The sequence below is a fragment of the Anomaloglossus baeobatrachus genome, chromosome 6 (genome assembly GCF_048569485.1).
Source record: "Anomaloglossus baeobatrachus isolate aAnoBae1 chromosome 6, aAnoBae1.hap1, whole genome shotgun sequence".
NCBI lineage: Eukaryota > Metazoa > Chordata > Amphibia > Anura > Aromobatidae > Anomaloglossus > Anomaloglossus baeobatrachus.
This window is the reverse complement of record NC_134358.1, coordinates 45,988,552-46,004,781: the sequence shown is the minus strand read 5'-3', so window position 1 is coordinate 46,004,781 and position 16,230 is coordinate 45,988,552.

The following is a 16,230-nucleotide window of genomic DNA, read 5'->3' as shown; positions in this document are numbered from 1 at the left end:
TCTTCTTACCCACGTGTCACTGAAGCTGGGAGCACAAGGACTCCTATGTCAGCCGGACTCTTTCTGAGCTGCAGGACCCTGGGGACCTCTACCTCTCCTGAGCATATCAGCTCTGCTACATCTACGTGTCTCAGCTCTCCCACCTCTGACAAGTCAGCTCTGCTACATCTGAGTGCCACAGTCAGATGTAACACAGCAGAGACATGTAGCAGAGGTTTGAAAGATGTAGCAAAGCTGAGACCCTGATGTGATCTCATTCTAATCCTCAGAAGTCAGTGCTTGCACTGTATCACAATAGGGCCCCTTCACACGTCCATAAAAAAAAAAACACGCGTTGCATTTTGCCCATCTGTGTGGCCATCCATGTGTACTTGTGTTTAATTCCTGTGTGATCTGTGTTTCATCTGTGACGCCCTGGCGCCACCAGGTGGTCACAGAGAAACAATACACCCGACACAACACCATCCCACACCAGGTACCATCTGCCACTAAAACCTAGCCACCCCCCTCAGGGTAAGAAGGACACACCAGTGGGCAGGACCAGGCAAATTGGGAGCGCCCACCTAGGGGTCTTGAGGATCCGGGGGCGGGAACCAGTCAGTTTTAAGTAGCAGTTGGAGTTAAGTGGAAAGAGAGTTGAAGTTGACAGCCTAGTGAAGGGTAGCCAGGGTAGTGGCCCTGGTCTACTGGCTAGGTGGCAAGCAGTGGACCGTGTCCAAAGGAGACGGGAGTCCGGTCGCGGGAAATCCAACGTGGACCGGGACAGGGTTGGAGCCCGCCAATACCGACAGCGGAGATCCGGTCCGGAGACCGTGCACAGGTGGGGTACCTGGACCCTAGTTAGAAGATGGTTGCAAGCTCCTTCTCTAATTAACCAGGCCCGTAGCAAAGTTCCAGACATTGCTTCAGAAGTGTTAGCCCAGATAGAGCAAAATGGCAGCCCACCGCGGGGGATAGAGTATCCGCAAACACCCACTGAGATCCCATGGGTCAGTTTTTGCGGGCACGACTCTCAACCACAACAGAACCGGGAGCGAACTTCCCCGTTCCATATGGAGTTGTCCAGAATTAAGAAAGTTACAGAGTGCCGGAGGAAGGGACATTGGTACACCAGCCGGGTTTGGGACCCGAGTACACCCGGACGCGGAAGCCGGCCACTGACATTTTTTTTATTGCTCCGCAATAGCAGCGGTGGTACTCCATCTTACCACACACCATGGGTGGCATCAGAAGAAATCGCAACAATCCCCTGTACAAGCCACGACCCCTTTTTATTTGAGTGTCCGCACGACCCCCGGGTCCGGAGATCCCTCGAGCCACTGCGGGTCCGGATCCGAGCAGCTCGGCTGCTGACGTGGGGACGGCACACCTCAAAACCTGGTGTCACCAACAGGATTGTAACCCATCCACCTACCTGGTGGAAGTGTGCCTTGTTTTGGACTGTAAACGGTGCTCCGTTTTGGAATTTTTCAACAGCCGCCATTTTGCCGCCATTTTTGGGTGCGAAAAAAAACAACAAGCCCGGCGTCTTCTTCCCCGAAAAGAGCGGAAAGTCCAAGCCCCGCCCCCTGGGAACACGGGCGGAAGCTGTGAACTCCCAGGACAGGAAGCGAAAAAGACAGTGGGTCCCGCGAGACTGCTGCCGAAAAACCAAGGGGGAAGAGAGGACGGAGCAGCATGTAACTAGCGCTGTAAAGCGCAGGGACGCCAGGACTCTGCAGAAACCCGTTCCTGGACACCAACGCAGCAGCATGTGTCGGAAGATCCAGGCCCAAGCCCACTTAATGCTGGCGAAGTGGACGTCGGGGATGAAGGGCCTGGCTGCAGCTGTCCAGGCGCGTGAAGTGTAGATGGTCTCGGAGGAGCGGGTAAGCAGTGATCCACACCCCTATGTTCACCAGGAACCGGCCTGCCCGGCTGAGGGGTCCGTTCCGCTCCCGTCCGCCACGCCGCCTCCCTCGTCGACCGTGTCCGCAGCCAGCGCCCCGACCGACCTGCTGCCTCAGTCCGTGGCATCGTAACCCGTACCATCTATGGGGGAGGACCAAACTGCTGGGTCCTCAGGCCTTACCGACACCAGCTCTCCGGCACCGCTGGCGACATCCCATCTGGCCCCGAGCCAGGTGTGAGGCAAATCCCGGGATATGAAGATGAATTATGACTCCAGTCATAATCCCTCATCACTCCCTGGCAGTGCCCCCTCCCTTCTTGTTCTCAGTGTTCCACTTACACCTCCATGGCCATGTCCTGTGATATGGAAATTAGGTGGCTTTAGGACAATGGACACAGGATGACTCCCTGCCGTGACCCTGTAGTGGGGGCTGCTAGCTAGTTAGCAAGGCTATGGAAATAGCCAGACAGAACGACTCCAGTAAAAAATGGTTCATATCTCGCAAGCCATATTTCCGATAAATATGGCAACCATAAAAATGGTGTCTCCGCATGCGGACGATGCCGGCACACCCTTTTTATGGGAGCAGGACATTGGGAAATGCCCCAGGCGTGATATCAGCCAATGGGGAACTGGCAGACAGGTCATGAGTCCCCTCGTTCTGTAGCTAAATTCATAACTGTCACAATGAGAGCATTGGCGTCCGCCTACGACGCTCCCAGGCAAAGTTATGGCCCATATTCCATGTTGGGATATTGTCCATAACTCAAGCCAGGGGTGGAGCAGTGCTCCCTGTGAGGTCACGAAGGTAGGAGGGGACCTGGATTTGTCCAGGTTGATAACCCTACTTCGGCCATTTTCCAGTGTTCCTTTCGCTGGGGGCACGTGTAGGAAACATCTGTGGGAAGGATCCTAGAAACCTGGGTACAGCGCCCCCCTGTGGCCAGACGCAACAAGGTAACTGCTGGAACTGTGTATGCCTGTTTGTAACCCATGCTTTGATTGTAACTGTACTCTGACATATGTATATTCTGTAGATTCCCTATTGTATATATTGTAGTTTCTAGTGTGCTTTAGGCTGATTAAATTATATAATTAATCTTGGGCTGTTCTGTTATCTCGATCTTGAATCCCACGTCTGTGTGTTCGGCTAATAGTTACCGTGAAGCGGTTGGTGGCAGCGAGTTGTGCCAAGGATTATTGTGGGGAGGCCAGTGAGATTCAGGGAGGTTTTATATATTCCGCCCGCGGAGGTCGGGGGAATATATACCCTACTCTCACCGGGGACCCTTCAATAATCGGCATAAGTAGTATAGCGGCCTCCTTGCTTATTGTCGGGCAATTCCATAATTGGCCTGACTATAAGAGGGGCGCTAGAGAGCGCGTCACGTGCTCTGTCTGTCGGTCGGGAGGTATAAAGGAGGGGTGACACCCACTTGTTACCCCCCGATTGTGACGTACTGGTAGCCAGCGCGGGGGATTTCTGAGTGACCCCCCCGGTGGTTTGTGACATATTGGTGGCATAGCGGTGGGATCGAGATAATAGTGTGTGTGAGTGTGAGACCCATACTCCCAGACACTAAAGACTGCCTGCAGCAGCTGTGGCTGCTGGGGTCTTCAGACTAGCTCAACACTAGAGTGTCAGAGTGCAGATACTGTAAGGTGTGTGGAGGCATCAGGTGTCAGTTCTGTGTCAGTGACCAAAAGTCTGCAAGAATGGCTGATGGCACCAGGAGCAGAGCTATGCAACTGGCCAATGCTAAGGCAGGAGCCGAAGAGAGGGAGGACGGTGCTGTGGACAGCAATGAGGAGGTTGCCCACGAGTCCTCCAGGAGCTCGACGCCAGAAAACCGTTCTGCCGAGGACATTGCACAACCTGGCACTGCTGGACAAGATGAGGAGGAGCTCACCCAAGGTTCCTCAACGAGCCAGATGCCAGCCCTCCGCTCTGAAAGGGACAGTGAATCGCCTAGCTCTGCAGCGTGCCGCAGATCACCACGTGCCATTCCACCGAGCCTGGGAGGCTCGGATAGCCTTCTTCAAATGGCTATGGCCCTTCTCCAGGCTGGAGACCAGAAGGGCTACAAGGAACTCCTGGCAGAGCGCAGGGCAGAGCGGCAGGCAGCGCGTGACGCTGAGGCTGCGGAGCGGCACGCAGAGCGTGAGGCTGCGGAGCGAGAGCGGCAGGCAGCGCGTGAAGAGCGAGAGCGACAGGCAGACCGTGACTACCAGCTGCAGCTAGCTCAGCTCCGGCCCTCATCAGCCACACGTGGCCTTCGAGACACCAAACTTCCAAGGGTCCGTGTTGAGGACTTCCCAGTGCTGGAGAAGGATGGAGACTTGGACTCTTTCTTGACTGCTTTTGAACGGACTTGCCTGCAGCACCATCTGGACAAGGACCAGTGGGCCAAATACCTGACCCCCCGTTTAAGGGGTAAGGCCCTGGATATCCTTGGGGACTGGCCTGCTGAGGCAGATCAGGGCTACGACACCATCAAGCGGGCCCTGATCCAACAGTACAACCTCACTCCGGAGTCCTACCGCAAGAAGTTCCGGACCCTGCAGAAGGGACCAAAGGACTCCTGGGCTGACCACCGGCGGGCACTTGCCCGAGCTGCCGACCACTGGACCCAAGGCCTGCAGCTTTCCACCGGACCAGAGATCCTGGACTTGGTCATCACGGAGCAACTCTTGTGGAACTGCCCTGAGGATCTCCGCCAGTTCATCCGAGACCAGAAGCCAAAGGGGTCCACGGCTACAGCTGCCCTGGCCGATGACTACACCAACAATCGGGCTCCTGAAGCCAGGAGAGCAGCCACCAGCAGCACCTGGAGAGGGGGTAAGATGAATTCTGCGACTGCCCCACCTGCCCCTAGACTGCAGGGGGTGTCCCCCTCAACTCCCCTCTCCAGGCCCGTGGCAGAGCCAAGACGGTGCCACCAGTGCAACCTACCTGGACACTTCAAGGCCATGTGCCCTCAGCGTCCCAAGGCCCCGGCTCCGTCCCCGTCCCAAGGGCCGCCCAAGGTGTATTGTGTGGGTGGGGGTGGTGGTAGGTCCCTGGACAGCTTCCAACCTGTCACCGTCGGCCGGTCTGTGACCATAGGACTGCGAGACAGCGCCTCGGAGGTGACTCTGGTGCGGCCTGAGATGGTGTCCCCCCAAGACTTGATCCCTGGAAAAACCCTCGCTGTCTCCGGGATTGGAGGCACTGACCCGGCGCTGCCTGTTGCTGACATTTATGTGGACTGGGGCGCAGGGCGAGGGGTGAGGGAGGTGGGGGTAACTGATCGGATCCCTGCAAACGTGCTACTTGGGACAGATTTGGGGCAGATAACCTCCCAGTTTGGGCCCCCCCCAAGGGCTGAACCTTCAGCCCGTACTGACATGACTCCTAACAATGTTAATGTGTTATCTATGAATGATGTAAGGGAGGAGGGAGTGAACTCTGATATTTCTGCTTGCATAGACACCATAGACACACACTCAGCTGCAGCTGTGACAGGGGAGGGGGTCAGAGAAAGGTGTGACAATGCCTCTACAAGTAACCAGCCTGTGAGCTGGGATCTGTTGCCCTCTGCAGGGATAAGCAGAGAGCAGGGTGCTGCAGGGGGAGGACCAGTGTGTGGGGTGGGGGCTACCACAGCAAATGTGGGGTCCCCCAGAGATTTCACAGCGGGGTTCTGTTGCTGCAGGAGGGGAACAGGCAGGTGAGATTGGGGCCGGTCCAGGAGCGGAAGTGCTCCCAGGTAAGATCTCGGTGCATGGTTCCCCCACAACCGGGGTGTCAGGAAGCCAGGTAGGTCTGCCTGAACCGGCGACTTGGTCAGGAACGGAGGAGGAGCAGGCACGACCCACGGTCGCAGCGGCTGTGGCCGCTGTCACCCGCAGTGGGAGTGCTGGAAGCCAAGGGGCCTCCCGGAGGTCCGATAGCTCTTCCCCTTCTGACCAAGTGGCAGCCGAGTCAGGTGGAGGCCAGGACACAGGTCCCGGGGTACTGACTGAAGATGTGACAGTCTCGTCGATTCTGGCCACATCTAGTCAGGGGTTTCAGGCAGCGTTAGAAGCTGACGACAGCCTGAAAGCTCTTAAGGAGCAGGCGGCACAGCCTCCCTCGGACTCGGACCCGGAGCGAGTGGTCTGGGACCAAGGACGGCTGTACCGGGCCACGGTCCAGCAGGGTTCACCGGAGGCGTGGCCCAGGGACCGACAGTTGGTGGTACCCTATCCGTTCCGGACGGAGTTGTTGCGGATCGCACATGAGATTCCGATGGCCGGACACCTAGGGATCGCTAAGACCAAGGCCAGGTTAAACCAGCATTTCTACTGGCCAAAAATGGGGGCCGATGTGGCTGCCTACTGCCGTTCGTGTGAAACCTGTCAGAGAGTGGGGAAGGCGGGGCCACACCCCAAAGCCCCACTAGTATCTCTGCCAATCATCGATGAGCCTTTCAGGAGGGTGGCTGTGGATCTGGTCGGCCCGCTGGCCATCCCCAGCAGCTCCGGGAAACGCTTCATACTGACGGTAGTGGACTATGCCACCCGGTACCCAGAAGCAGTGGCCTTGTCGTCCATTCGGGCTGACAAGGTGGCCACCGCATTGCTGGAGATTTTCTCCCGAGTGGGTTTTCCCCAGGAAATGCTCACTGACCGGGGGACCCAATTCATGTCCCAGCTGATGGAGGCCCTCTGTAAGCAAGTCCAGGTGCGACATCTGGTGGCCAGCCCGTACCATCCACAGACTAATGGCCTGTGCGAGCGGTTCAATGGCACCTTAAAGCAGATGCTTAAGATGTTGGTCGACTCCCATGGGCGTGACTGGGAGCGGTATCTCCCACACCTGTTATTTGCTTACCGGGAGGTTCCACAGGCCTCAACAGGATTCTCACCGTTTGAGCTCCTGTACGGGTGACGTGTGCGGGGCCCCCTGGCTCTGGTGAAAGAGGCTTGGGAAGGGGATTTGGCCACCCCTGGAGTGTCGGTTATCGAGTATGTCATGCGCTTCCGGGACAAAATGCAGGCCTTGACGCAACTGGTACACGACAATATGGCTCAAGCCCAGGCCGATCAGAAGCGTTGGTACGACCAGAACGCTTGTGAGAGGACCTACCAAGTGGGTCAAGAGGTGTGGGTACTGGTCCCCGTACCACAGGACAAGCTTCAGGCAGCCTGGGAAGGCCCATACCTCGTGTACCAGCAGCTCAACCCTGTGACGTACCTGGTCACCCTGGACCCTGCCCGTGGAAGGCGGAAGCCCTTCCATGTGAACATGATGAAGGCACATCATGAGCGGGAGGCATGTGCGCTCCCCGTGTGCAACCTGCCAGAGGAGGGAGAAGCGGAAACCCTCTTGGATATGCTAGCCCAGGTTAGGGCAGGCGGATCCATTGAGGATGTGGAGGTTGGCCACCAGCTCTTGGAGGACCCACGGTCCCAGCTGTGGGCCACCCTACACCCCTTCCGGGGGTTGTTTACCAACCAGCCCGGAAGGACTGACTTGGCTGTCCATCACGTGGACACTGGGGATCATCCCCCGATCCGGCGTTCAGCATATCGGGTCTCCCTGGAGGTGCAGCAACACATGCGCCAGGAGATTGACGAGATGCTGAAGCTGGGGGTGATCCAGGCATCCAACAGCGCTTGGGCCTCGCCTGTAGTCCTCGTCCCTAAGAAGGACCGAACCACTCGGTTCTGCGTGGACTACAGGGGGCTCAATGCGGTCACGGTCGCCGATGCGTACCCAATGCCACGCATCGATGACCTGCTCGATCAGTTGGCCGGGGCTCAGTACCTGACCATCATGGATCTGAGCCGGGGATATTGGCAGATCCCCCTGACTCGCAAGGCCAGGGAACGCTCTGCCTTTATTACCCCATTTGGACTGTACGAGTCCACGGTGATGCCATTCGGGATGAGGAATGCCCCTGCCACTTTCCAGCGGATGGTCAACACCCTGCTCAAGGGACTTGAAGGGTACGCGGCCGCGTACCTGGATGACATTGCCGTCTTCAGTCCCACCTGGGAGGACCACCTAGAGCATCTAGCCCAGGTGCTCAGGCGGATCCACCGGGCAGGTTTGACCATCAAGCCGGGAAAGTGTCAGCTGGCCATGAGCGAGGTCCAGTACCTCGGTCACCGGGTAGGTGGGAGAACACTGAAGCCCGAGCCTGAGAAAGTGGAAGCCATCGCATCCTGGCCCACCCCCAGGACCAAGAAGCAGGTGATGTCCTTCTTGGGGACCGCTGGGTACTATAGGAGGTTTGTTCCATGCTATAGTAGCCTGGCAAAGCCCTTGACGGACCTCACCAAGAAGAAGCTGCCCTCTGCAGTCGATTGGACAATGGACTGCGAGACAGCCTTCCGGGCCCTAAAGGACGCCCTGTCCAGCCCGCCCGTGCTACAGGCAGCCGACTTCACGCGGCCGTTTGTAGTACAGACCGACGCCAGTGACTTCGGCCTCGGTGCGGTGCTCAGCCAGGTGGACTCTGCGAGCCAAGAGCACCCAGTCTTGTACCTGAGCAGGAAGCTGTTACCAAGGGAAGTTGCCTATTCCACGATGGAGAAGGAGTGCCTGGCCATAGTGTGGGCCCTGCAGCGTCTGCAACCCTATCTATACGGGCGCCACTTCATCGTGGAGACGGACCACAATCCCCTCAGCTGGTTGCACACCGTCTCTGGGACGAATGGGCGATTGTTGCGATGGAGCCTTGCGCTCCAGCAATACAACTTCACCATTCGCCACAAAAGGGGCCGTGACCACGGTAACGCAGACGGGCTGTCCCGACAAGGAGAGGTCGCGGACGGGCGCACGGGGGAACACCGGAGTGTGCTGCCCCCTAGCGCCCTCAAAAGGGGGGAGGTGTGAGGCAAATCCCGGGATATGAAGATGAATTATGACTCCAGTCATAATCCCTCATCACTCCCTGGCAGTGCCCCCTCCCTTCTTGTTCTCAGTGTTCCACTTACACCTCCATGGCCATGTCCTGTGATATGGAAATTAGGTGGCTTTAGGACAATGGACACAGGATGACTCCCTGCCGTGACCCTGTAGTGGGGGCTGCTAGCTAGTTAGCAAGGCTATGGAAATAGCCAGACAGAACGACTCCAGTAAAAAATGGTTCATATCTCGCAAGCCATATTTCCGATAAATATGGCAACCATAAAAATGGTGTCTCCGCATGCGGACGATGCCGGCACACCCTTTTTATGGGAGCAGGACATTGGGAAATGCCCCAGGCGTGATATCAGCCAATGGGGAACTGGCAGACAGGTCATGAGTCCCCTCGTTCTGTAGCTAAATTCATAACTGTCACAATGAGAGCATTGGCGTCCGCCTACGACGCTCCCAGGCAAAGTTATGGCCCATATTCCATGTTGGGATATTGTCCATAACTCAAGCCAGGGGTGGAGCAGTGCTCCCTGTGAGGTCACGAAGGTAGGAGGGGACCTGGATTTGTCCAGGTTGATAACCCTACTTCGGCCATTTTCCAGTGTTCCTTTCGCTGGGGGCACGTGTAGGAAACATCTGTGGGAAGGATCCTAGAAACCTGGGTACAGCGCCCCCCTGTGGCCAGACGCAACAAGGTAACTGCTGGAACTGTGTATGCCTGTTTGTAACCCATGCTTTGATTGTAACTGTACTCTGACATATGTATATTCTGTAGATTCCCTATTGTATATATTGTAGTTTCTAGTGTGCTTTAGGCTGATTAAATTATATAATTATTCTTGGGCTGTTCTGTTATCTCGATCTTGAATCCCACGTCTGTGTGTTCGGCTAATAGTTACCGTGAAGCGGTTGGTGGCAGCGAGTTGTGCCAAGGATTATTGTGGGGAGGCCAGTGAGATTCAGGGAGGTTTTATATATTCCGCCCGCGGAGGTCGGGGGAATATATACCCTACTCTCACCGGGGACCCTTCAATAATCGGCATAAGTAGTATAGCGGCCTCCTTGCTTATTGTCGGGCAATTCCATAATTGGCCTGACTATAAGAGGGGCGCTAGAGAGCGCGTCACGTGCTCTGTCTGTCGGTCGGGAGGTATAAAGGAGGGGTGACACCCACTTGTTACCCCCCGATTGTGACGTACTGGTAGCCAGCGCGGGGGATTTCTGAGTGACCCCCCCGGTGGTTTGTGACACCAGGCCGCAACCCCAATGACGTCTTCACCGGCCTCGGCAGTCCACCTGGCCGCAACAGTGATGACGTCGGTTCTGGTGGTCTGCCCGGCCGCAACAGAGGCAGCACCCAACTTGAAATTTACTCCGGCTGCGGCGTCAGCTACTTCCCAGTACCCCGTCCCGGCTGTGGAGCAGCCGGGGTGTACCTGCCGAGAGGAGGAGCAGGCCACTGGTCGACGGGGCCCACGGCAATGTGAGAGGCCGGTCGTCGCCAGCGCCGAGGGCATCCGTGTGGCCCATACTGGAAGCGACAGCAACAGCAGCTGTGCAGGGAGATCGCTGCACGAGAGAAGTGTAAAGAGAATGTGCATGCCCGCACTTATAAGGAGAAAGATCACCTGCGGCAAGCTACCATCGGGGTCCGGAGCGGTGTACCATGTGGAAGTGGTACTGGAGACCCCTGGTGGAGAATGGAGTAAGTAGCGGTTCCCGGCTACCCGTTAAATTGTTAATGTTTATCCCGTTAACCGTTAAACATGGACCAAGACCTCAGGACTGGTGAGGTCAACCCAAAAACTATCTTGGGCTCTGTAAATAACACCCCAACTACTTTCTTGTTATTGTGGCACCCTGGACAAGCCAGGACGTCACAAGTACTACACCAACACACCCCACACCCCGGTCAGGCACACCAAAGTCAAACAAAAACCCTTGTTGCCTCCCTCCAGGGGCTGATGTCCACACCAGGGGGTGGGCCAGGCGGTTAGTCCCGCCCACCGAGGAGTTTACAGTCCTGGAGGCGGGAAAAGAGAGCAGGAAGTTTCAGATTAGTTTTGGAGTGAGTTCTGAGCAGTAGTGAAGTGAAGTGGCAGTTGAGCAATCTGACAGCGTCCGGGTGTGTGGCCCGGACGGTACAGCAAGGTTGGCAGACGGTGGTGACCGTCTGCAGGAGAAGCCTATTGGAGCTAGCCGTAAGGACCGTGGACGGGCGGTGGCCCGGCGGTACCGGACCGGTACGCAAAGAGAAGCCAGCACCATCCGGCAGGGCTTACGGACCCCGACAAGGCTAGGAGTCGCCGCTGAAATTGTCAAATCCGTTAGCGAAGGGAATCTCCGGGGTTTCCCAGCAGCCAAGTCCCGACAGAAGTCAACAGTCCAACCGAGAGAGGGAAACACAGTCACCGCCAAGGCTACAGTTCCCAGGGCCAGAGCCTGCGGGCAAAAGGGGCTCCTTCAGCAACCTTCAAGCTGGGGAGCGGGTTACCGGTGGGAACCCATTGGAACCGTTTACACTACACAGGTGCAGGGAAAGGCAGTCACCATCAACCTGCCGGGAGGGAAAACACCGCAGCCGTCTGTGGGACCCGTCCATCCAGCCGTTTGTTTTACTGGAGACTTTGTGTACATCATTGGCTGAGTGAGTACCTCCGTGCCGTGCGGCACAGCGCTGCCCCCGCGACCCTGCACCTCCCCAGGCCCCGTAACCCATCTGCCATCCATACCTACCACCCCTCACCGGGCCCCGGGACAACCAAACCCCCTACCCATGGAGGGGAGAAAACAACATCCAAGCTGCTCCCTGTCACCGCTCCCGGGATCCCCGTCCAGAGTAGCGGTGGTGTCACAACCTCACCACAACTGTGGGTGGCGTCACGGACAATAAACCCCCAAAACCATTCCCCTTTTCACTCACGGGCGAGGAACGCCGCTAGAGTCCCCGGGATCCGGCCCACCGCTCGAGCCACCACCGAGCAGCAGCAGCCACAGCCGGACCCGAGCAGTGGGAGAGCGCAGCGTCCCCTCCTCCACCCGCGACATTATTCTCACCCTGCACAGCCTCTGGAGAGGTAGATCGGAGGAAGGGCCTGCAATGGAGTAGGCCGAGGCCCAGCCACTACTGAAACCGGTGGCTAACCTCCAGGCCAAGGGTCCCCGGACTAGGGGCCCTTGAAATGGACTGCCGAGTAAGGAACTTTTTACCCGGACCATGCAGGCTTCACTCGGAACAGCTCTGGACTAGGGAAAAGGGGTGCCCACCATGTTTAGCGGTGGCACCAAGGCACCAGGTTGTTTGGGTGGCGGCTGAAGAAATGGGAAAGTAATGTTTTTTGTTTGTTTTCCATGTTTTATGCAACGTTCAAGAAATGTGCCTTCCATAAAGGGAAGAAATGTTTAATCTGTTTTTTACTTTTCCCGTTTCTTTTAGAAAAATAAACGTCAGTGGTCGGACAGCCCGCAGACGGGCTGTATTCAACCAAGGGGGAATGTGATGCCCTGGCGCCGCCAGGTGGTCACAGAGAAACAATACACCCGACACAACACCATCGTGAGTGTCCGCACGACCCCAGGGTCCGGAGACCCCTCAAGCCACTGCGGATCTGGATCCGAGCAGCTCGGCTGCTGATGTGGGGGCGGCACACATCCATTTGCCATCTGTGTGCTATACGTTATACATGTGACATCCATGTGCCATCTATGTGCTATCCATGTGCCATCTGCTTGTCATCCGTGTGCCATCCATGTGCCATCCGTGTGCCATCCGTGTGCCATCCGTGTGCCATCCATGTGCCATCCGTGTGCCATCCATGTGTCATTTGTGTTCCATCCGCGTGTCATCCGTGTGCCATCCATGTGTGTCATCCATGTGTCATCAGTGTCTTCCGTTAGACATCTGTGTGTATGTGACTGTCATCCGTGTGACATTTGTGTATATGTGTCATCCATGTGACATCCGTGTGTGGGTGGGTTATCCATGTGTCGTCTCTGTGACATCCATGTGTACATGTGTTTCATCCATGTGTCATCCAAGTGTCTCACTTGTGACACCCGTATGCCATCCTTATGTCATCTGTGTGACATTCGTGTATCATCCATGTGTTATCCGCATGAAATCCATGTTACATCAGTATGTACGTATATGTCATCTGTGTTATTCATGCGCTATCCATGTGACATATATGTTACATACGTGTATCATCCATATAGCATCCATGTGTCATCTGTGTGCTATCCAAGTGACATCCATGTGACAATCGGAAAAAACACATATAACTGATTTTTTTGATGTGTTAAAGATGTATAAAGATAGATAGAGGGATAGATGGAGGGATAGTGGGATATATGGAGGGATATAGGGATAGATGGAGGGATAGATGGATAGAGGGATAGATGGAGGGATAGATGGATACAGGGATAGATGTAGGGATAGATAGAGAGATAGATGGAGGGATAGAGGGATAGATAGAGGGGTAGAGGAATAGATGGAGGGATAGAGGGATAGATGGAAGGATAGATGGATAGAGGGATAGATGGAGGGATAGATGGAGGGATAGATGGATAGAGGGATAGATGGAGGGATAGATGGATACAGGGATAGATGTAGGGATAGATAGAGGGATAGTTGGAGGGATAGAGGGATAGATAGAGGGGTAGAGGAATAGATGGAGGGATAGAGGGATAGATGGAGGGATAGATGGAAGGATAGATGGATAGAGGGATAGATGAGGGATAGATGGAGGGATAGATGGATAGAGGGATAGATGGAGGGATAGATGGATACAGGGATAGATGTAGGGATAGATAGAGGGATAGTTGGAGGGATAGAGGGATAGATAGAGGGGTAGAGGAATAGATGGAGGGATAGATGGATACAGGGATAGATGTAGGGATAGATAGAGAGATAGATGGAGGGATAGAGGGATAGATAGAGGGGTAGAGGAATAGATGGAGGGATAGAGGGATAGATGGAAGGATAGATGGATAGAGGGATAGATGGAGGGATAGATGGAGGGATAGATGGATAGAGGGATAGATGGAGGGATAGATGGATACAGGGATAGATGTAGGGATAGATAGAGGGATAGTTGGAGGGATAGAGGGATAGATAGAGGGGTAGAGGAATAGATGGAGGGATAGAGGGATAGATGGAGGGATAGATGGAAGGATAGATGGATAGAGGGATAGATGAGGGATAGATGGAGGGATAGATGGATAGAGGGATAGATGGAGGGATAGATGGATACAGGGATAGATGTAGGGATAGATAGAGGGATAGTTGGAGGGATAGAGGGATAGATAGAGGGGTAGAGGAATAGATGGAGGGATAGAGGGATAGATGGAGGGATAGATGGAAGGATAGATGGATAGAGGGATAGATGGAGGGATAGATGGAGGGATAGAGGGATAGATGGAGGGATAGAGGGATAGAGGGATAGATGGAGGGATAGATGTAGGGATAGATAGATGGAGGGATAGAGGGATAGATGGAGGGATAGATGGAGGGATAGATAGAGGGATAGAGGGATAGATAGAGGGGTAGAGGGATAGATGGATAGAGGGATAGATGGAGGGATAGATGGAAGGATAGATGGATAGAGGGATAGATGGAGGGATAGATGGATACAGGGATAGATGTAGGGATAGATAGAGGGATAGTTGGAGGGATAGAGGGATAGATAGAGGGGTAGAGGAATAGATGGAGGGATAGAGGGATAGATGGAAGGATAGATGGATAGAGGGATAGATGAGGGATAGATGGATAGAGGGATAGATGGAGGGATAGATGGATACAGGGATAGATGTAGGGATAGATAGAGGGATAGTTGGAGGGATAGAGGGATAGATAGAGGGGTAGAGGAATAGATGGAGGGATAGAGGGATAGATGGAGGGATAGATGGAAGGATAGATGGATAGATGGAGGGATAGAGGGATAGATGGAGGGATAGAGGGATAGATGGAGGGATAGAGGGATAGATGGAGGGATAGAAGGATAGATGGAGGGATAGAGGGATAGATGGAGGGATAGATGTAGGGATAGATAGATGGAGGGATAGAGGGATAGATGGAGGGATAGATGGAGGGATAGATAGAGGGATAGATAGAGGGGTAGAGGGATAGATGGAGGGATAGATGGATAGAGGGATAGATGGAGGGATAGATGGAAGGATAGATGGATAGAGGGATAGATGGAGGGATAGAGGGATAGATGTAGGGATAGAGGGATAGATGGAGGGATAGAGGGATAGATGGAGGGATAGAGGGATAGATGGAGGGATAGAAGGATAGATGGAGGGATAGAGGGATAGATGGAGGGATAGAGGGATAGATAGAGGGGTAGAGGGATAGATGGAGGGATAGATGGAGGGATAGATGGAAGGATAGATGGATAGAGGGATAGATGGAGGGATAGATGGAGAGATAGAGGGATAGATGTAGGGATAGATAGAGGGATAGATGTAGGGATAGATAGATGGAGGGATAGAGGGATAGATGGAGGGATAGATAGAGGGATAGAGGGATAGATGGAGAGATAGATGGAAGGATAGATGGATAGAGGGATAGATGGATACAGGGATAGATGGAGGGATAGATGGAGAGATAGAGGGATAGATGTAGGGATAGATAGAGGGATAGATGGAGGGATAGAGGGATAGATGGAGGGATAGATGGAGGGATAGAGGGATAGATGGAGGGATAGAGGGATAGATGGAGGGATAGAGGGATAGATGGAGGGATAGAGGGATAGATGGAGGGATAGAGGGATAGAGGGATAGATGGAGGGATAGATGGAGGGATAGATGGAGGGATAGATGGAGGGGTAGAGAGATAGATGGAGGGGTAGAGAGATAGATAGAGGGGTAGAGGGATTGATGAAGGGATAGAGGGATAGATGGAGGGATAGATAGAGGGATAGATGGAGGGATAGAGGGATAGATGGATAGAGGGATAATTAGAGGGATAGAGGGGTAGATGGATGGATAGATGGAGTGATGGAGGGAGGGATAGATGAAGGGACAGATGGAGGGATAGATAGAGAGATAGATAGCTTATACAGCTATTTAGCCAAATAATTAAATGAAAAAAATGGCATAGGCTCCCACCTATTTTTATAGCACTGCGCAGGTAAAGCGGACAGCTGTAACCCTCAGGTATCTGCTTTACCTTGGCTGATTATCAAAGTAGAAGGGATCCCATGCCATTTTTTATAATTATTGATTTAAATAATTTAAAAAAAAAACTTTTTTGATAACCAACCAAGGTAAAACGGTCTTTAAAAAGTTGGCAAATCTACTGGGAGCCGTAAAAGTCGACCATAACTCTGCAGCTCCCCGGTCCGCCATGCAGAATTTTGATTCTTCTGGAGTTGAGGACAGTAATTGGGGGGTGATACATGTTATTGCCATCAATGAGATATGTTGTCCCCCTAACATGACCGTAATA